The 6,015-nt window shown below is 41.6% G+C and overlaps 1 pseudogene; it reads left to right on the top strand.

The window, feature by feature from the left end:
- Positions 1–995, top strand: LOC101982262 (annotated as a pseudogene).
- Positions 996–6,015: the final 5,020 nt, after the last annotated feature.

Raw genomic sequence — 6,015 nt, 5'->3', positions numbered from 1 at the left:
ATGGCGGGAAGTGAGGGATCAAATGCAGAAAGGATGGAGGTAGAGTGTACTTGGAGGAACATATGTGGGTGGAATCAGATCTCCCTGGAAGACTTCATCCTTCAAGGGCTCTTTGATGACTCCTTCAACCACCTTTGCCTTTTCCTCCTGATCATGCTGGTGTTCCTTACTGCAGTAAGTGGCAATAGCCTCACCATCCTCCTCATCTGCGCTGACCCCCGTCTTCACACACCAATGTACTTCCTGCTCAGCCAGCTGTCCCTCATGGATCTGATGCATGTCTCCACAACCATTCCCAAGATGGCGACCAACTACCTGTCTGGGAAGAAGTCCATCTCGTTTGTGGGCTGTGCCACCCAACACTTCATGTACCTGTGTCTTGGTGGTGCAGAGTGTGTCCTCCTGGCTCTCATGTCTTATGACCGCTATGTTGCCATCTGTCACCCCTTACGCTACACTGTGCTCATGAGCAGAAGAGTGGGAGTGATGATGACTGTCATGTCATGGCTGAGTGCATCTGTCAACTCCCTAATCCACACATCCATCTTGATGAGCTTCCCTTTCTGTGGTTCAAGAATCATCCACCACTTCTACCGTGAACTTCCAGCTGTTTTGAAGTTGGTGTGTGGGGACATTACTGTGTATGAGACCACAGTGTACATCTGCACTGTTTTCCTTATTCTCCTCCCCATCATTCTTATCTCAACATCCTATAGACTCATTCTCCACATTGTCATGCAGGTGCGCTCAGCTGGGAGTAAGAGAAACTCTTTGCCACATGCAGTTCTTATCTCACTGTGGTTTCTCTTTGGTATGGTGCCTCCATATTCTCCTATATGAGGCCCCGATCCCAGCGCACTCCATTGCAAGACAAAGTTGGTTCTGTTTTCTATAGCATCATTACTTCTACCCTGAATCCCCTGATTTATACTTTGAGGAATAAGGATGTTGCTAAGGCTTTATAGAAAGCATTAAGGAGAGATCTTTTCACCTAATTACTACCATTGTAGGTTTTTGGAATATATTCTTGAATATGATTCACCTTAAACTGAGAAAATTCCTGATGCTTTTTGACTAGTGCACAAATAACATGGATAATGTGTAACTGTACTATTCTAATATGATATCCATCATCAAACCTGGTAGAATTGCTGTTCTGCCTTCTTGGACCCTTACCATAAACTTCTGGTTCTAAGAATGACACAGAGTATTCTAGAAAACATCCTAAGTGCTTGAAAATCAATCAAACCACAAGAGCCAATCCTTTCTCAGGAAGAGGAACTTGGCCACCTGTCCACACATGCAGTACCCTTCCCTTTATAATTTATAACCCAACAGAACATCCCTAGCTAGTAACAGATGCACTCTTATTACTTGGAGAAGGCCCGGGCCCTTCTTAGGTTTTCCACAGTAAGGTTGTAACTCCTATTGAACAGTCTTCTGACTTCAGATTCCTTTGGTTTGCCATCTGTTTTTTAATACAAACACTGTTGGGTACATATCATGAAACTCCTGAAGAACTAAAGAAAATGTAAAACCAAAACCAAAACCCAACCTAAAAAACGTTTTGAAAGGAGGCATAGGGAATGCAGCTCAGGTGGTAGTGTTTATTTAGCATTCTCAAAATCCTGGCTTGAATCTCCAGGAGTGTTTTTTTTTTTTTAAATTTTATTTACTAATTTGTGTCCTGAGTTTGATTGTTTCTTTTCAATTCCTCTTTCTGAGAATTATTTTTTCTTATTTCTTTAGAAATAAGTGTGTCTTTAATGTATTGATGAAAGAACTCCATAGCTTTTTGATGTAGATACATAGTGGTTTGAACTTGTCTCTTAAAATTGAATCCATTATGTCCCACAAATTTGGATATGTTCTTTTTTCACTTTCATTCAATTCTAAAAATTTTTGTATTTCCTTCTTCATTTCTGTCTAAGACCTAATTTCATCCAGTAATGAGTTGTTCAGCTTCTATGAGTTTGTATATTTTCTAGTCATCTACCATAAATCAATTCCAGAATCATAGCATTAGGTATAGAGACAACAGCTACTTATTTATCAGTTGTTTGCATTAGACAGTTTTCTGTTGCTAAGAGACCAGAGACAAAGAAGCTCAAGGAGAAACTTTTTGGCTCATTTTCTCACGGTGTCTGCCCATAGCATTTGGATCTGTAGTTTTTATGTCTGTGGTGAGTCACGGAGACATGGTAGAGCATAGCTGATCACCTTATGGCAGTCAGAAAGAGAGTAAGAAGGAGTTAAGGAAGAAAATACACCCCTCAAGAGCCTGGCCCCTGAGCCCACTCACTCTAACATTAGAGGCAGCATCGTTTAGTAAACAGAGATGTTCTGGTGAGAGGGTGAAACCATGCCATCTAGTCTCCATTTTGTATCTCAGTTTTGGGTTGGATTTTTGCTCAACTCTGCATGTCCACATGAGAATCACGTAAGAAGCAATCAGATAAATAAAAATCTTTAATCAAGGCTGAAGACACCAAGGTGGTTAAGATATTTTCAGGATTTATGGGGACACAATAAGGAGCATGTTGCCAATGGCCAGGTTTGCATCATCCTGCTCCGCATCACTGGGGCACAGCCCAGAATTCCCTAGTCATATTGTACTAACTCTAGAGGAATTAGTTCTATCTTACTGTTAGGACTTGTCCTTTTCTGTGAGTCACATTCTCCTTCTTTCACCTTGGATTCCCAAAAGCAACAGGAATGACTAATAATGGTCTTTCTACTAGAGGTGAAACCACCCCCAAGCAATAACTGCTTTCTTATTGTTGTCAGCCATGTGTGGTCAATCATGAGAAAACATCTAAATAACAAGACTGCTGTTGATTGTGTGTGCTTCTTGCCTCCCACCTCTTTTTCCCCACTGTTGTTCCTTCTGAATGTGGGTCCCTGGACAACAGTTCTGAGGATGGTTGGTGTCCTTTCTGCTTTTTCCTGGTATTACTATAACAAACCTATTACTTTCATATTTCACTACTTTTCCATTCTTGTTTTCATGTCCAGACTCGAACTTTTAGGAACTCCCAAAGCCAGCCCTTCCTGGCAGAGGATGGCAGTAGCACAGTTAGTAGCGCATACTGAAGTCTTCCGTACTTCTTAGTCGTCTGTGAAACTATGGATCACTATGGTAGGCTGATCACTTCCCAAAGGCTTTGTGTCTAGACTCTGTCACACTGAGACTCAAGCTTTTGATATCTGAGCACTTGAGGTTGTTGTAGATCTCAGCCATACCACCGTGACAATAGAAGAGGGATTATCAGAGTGAAAAATGACTGGTAGGAGCAAAGAGGATGTGGGCAGAAGGAGAATGGATTGATATGATCAAGTAGGCATATGATGTGCTATCAGCAATCCTTATTAAGCTGTACAATTAAAGACAACAACTGGCCAGTAACCCCAAGTGATCCTTCTTGTCTTTCTCTCCCATTATTGGTGTTGCAGGCATGACTTTTTTTGTTTTTTGAGACAGGGGTTCTCTGTGTAATAATCATGGCTTCCTGGAACTCACTTTGTAGATCAGGCTGGCCGCAAACCCACAGGGATCCACCTGCCTCTGCCTTCTGAATGTTGGGATTAGATGCATGAACTACCGCCATCTGGCAGAGGCATGGCTTTTTATGCTTGGATTTTAGGGGATCCAATTTAGAGCCTCAAGCTTATGTGGTGATCAACCCATTCACTGAGTTTTTTCACCTAGCCTGGTTTTACATTTTAAGAGTGTTGGGTCCAAGGGGGGGGGGGGCGCACAGAGATGAGAATGCCACCAAGTCTAATAAACCAGATGCAAAATTTATTCCAAAAACCAGATTCCAGGAAAACCAGAAGCAAATTTAAAAATAAAAAAATAAAAAACACTGCCGGGCACAGAAGCTTATCAGCTAGCTGGGACTATAGCCAGAGATAGTCTTTGTTAGGCTGTGGCAAAAGGCCAGTTTCTGAAGCTATTTTTTATTGTAGGGGCACCAAGCATTAGCTCTTAAAAAACAGAATCTTTATAATCTTGCCTTGACCCAGAGGTCAGTTAACATAGACCCTAAGGAGGTGAGTTTTAGCATCAATGGGTAACTAGGCAGCTATCAGGAAATATGTTTTAGAGTAGATTACAACAAAAGTCACTAATTGCAAGAAAACAGATGTCTTTAGCAATTAGTCAGAAAAGGGACTGCTAGTAATACTAGAAGGTTAATAAATTAGAATTAATTGGTTCTTAGGCTGAGAACTTAGAAGATGGCAGAAAGCTGTTCACACTATCTCAAGGTAAAACTCAGATACAGACTGCCATATTTCATAACCTCCATTATCAGAGCTCAATAATTAAACCATGTTTGTATTTGCCCACTGTCTCCTGGTACCTCCAGACAGTGTATACTCGAGTCCCATGCCTACCCTTTGGTGGTGGTGCCAGTTTTCCATAACAGAGACAGTGTCTAACCCAGAGGTCATGTATCTCTGTCTCCTAAAGGTTAACTCAGTTCACATCTGTCATTTTTCAAGGATGGCCAGGACACTACTCTCAGTTTGCAGGCAGAAGCTCTGGCCTTGTAAATAGAACAGCCAGTTGTATAATGAAATGACCTAAGCTGATGGAGGCTTCCTAAGCATCCGAGAAAACAGCTCACTGTGAATGACTGATCCTTGATCTGCTGAGAAAGCTGCTGATAGTCTGTTCTCATTCTCCTAGACTTATAACTTTATATTTCTTTATTTATACATTCTTATTTCTGGAATCTACATTTTCATTTTCTTATTCTTAGACTCTTCAAAAAGTATAAAAAGGGTTTTGGACTTAAGTGAGCTCATTAAGTTGTCAACAGTTAGGGCACATTAATTCCTTCCTGTTTTCATGTATTCTGTGCTCTTTGACTGGGAGGGCAGAAAGGGAGCTTCCACACAGTGTCCCTACACTGCAGTGACTTGACTCCTGGTTTGGCCTTGCCATAATCAGAATGAGTATTAGTTCTAGAAGAAACATGCGCTATGGGGGAATCACAGGCAAGAATCTGAACACCAACCAGATTGCTGGAGTTCCAGGCCTCCTGTGGTGAGAGCCGGAAACTGGATTTCAGTTTTCTGCAAGAACAGCAAACAGGCCCTGTGCGGTGGCCCATGTCTTTCATCCCAGCACTTGAGATGTAGACTTAGGTGAATTTCTGTATGTTTAATGCCAGCCTGCTGGTCTACATAATGAGGTTGAAGCCAGCCTGGGATACATAGTGAAATGCTGTCTAAAATAAATAAATTAATAAATAAAACCAACCCCCAAAACCAAACAACAACAACAACAACAAAAAGCAATTATTCTTACCCACTGAACCATCTCTTCATTCCCTTCAATTTTATGTTTTGAACCAGTGTCTCTCACTCAATCAGAGACTTACTGATGACCAATAATCCTTAGAGATGTGCGTGTCTTCACCAGGCTGAGGTTATAGGCACACAACTATATGTGAATTTTTGTGTATGTTCTGAGGATGTGAACTCATATCCTGGTGCTTGCATGGAAGTCACTTTGTTAACCAAGCTATCTCTCAAGCTCCTCCCTTTTTGGGTAGAGTCTCATGTATCCATGTTGGCTTCAGACTTACTGTATAGCAGATGGTGACCTTGAACTCCTGATCCTTTACCTCCCAAGGGATTACAGGTTTGTCCGACCATGCCAGGTTATATCATGTACATGGGATCAAATTCAGGGCTTTGGGCATAATAGACAAACACTCTACCAATTGAATCATACCCCCAGTCTCAACTAGATGAATTAAATCTCCCTCCATATTCACTTAATAGATGATGTTTTTGTGGTCATAGAAGATGGTATGTGGGGTGGGAGAGATGATTCAGCAGTTAAGAGCATTTGTCACTCTTCCAGAGTACCCAGGTTCAGTACTTCCAGCACCCATATGGTGGCTCAAAACTACCTGTGGTTCTAATCCCAGGGGATTGGTTGCTCACTTCTGATTTCCTAGATCATCAGGCATGCTCGTGGTGGACACATATACATATTAT

Source organism: Microtus ochrogaster, unplaced genomic scaffold, assembly GCF_000317375.1.
Source record: "Microtus ochrogaster isolate Prairie Vole_2 unplaced genomic scaffold, MicOch1.0 UNK16, whole genome shotgun sequence".
NCBI classification, from domain to species: domain Eukaryota; kingdom Metazoa; phylum Chordata; class Mammalia; order Rodentia; family Cricetidae; genus Microtus; species Microtus ochrogaster.
This window is presented reverse-complemented; position numbering and strand designations above follow the sequence as displayed.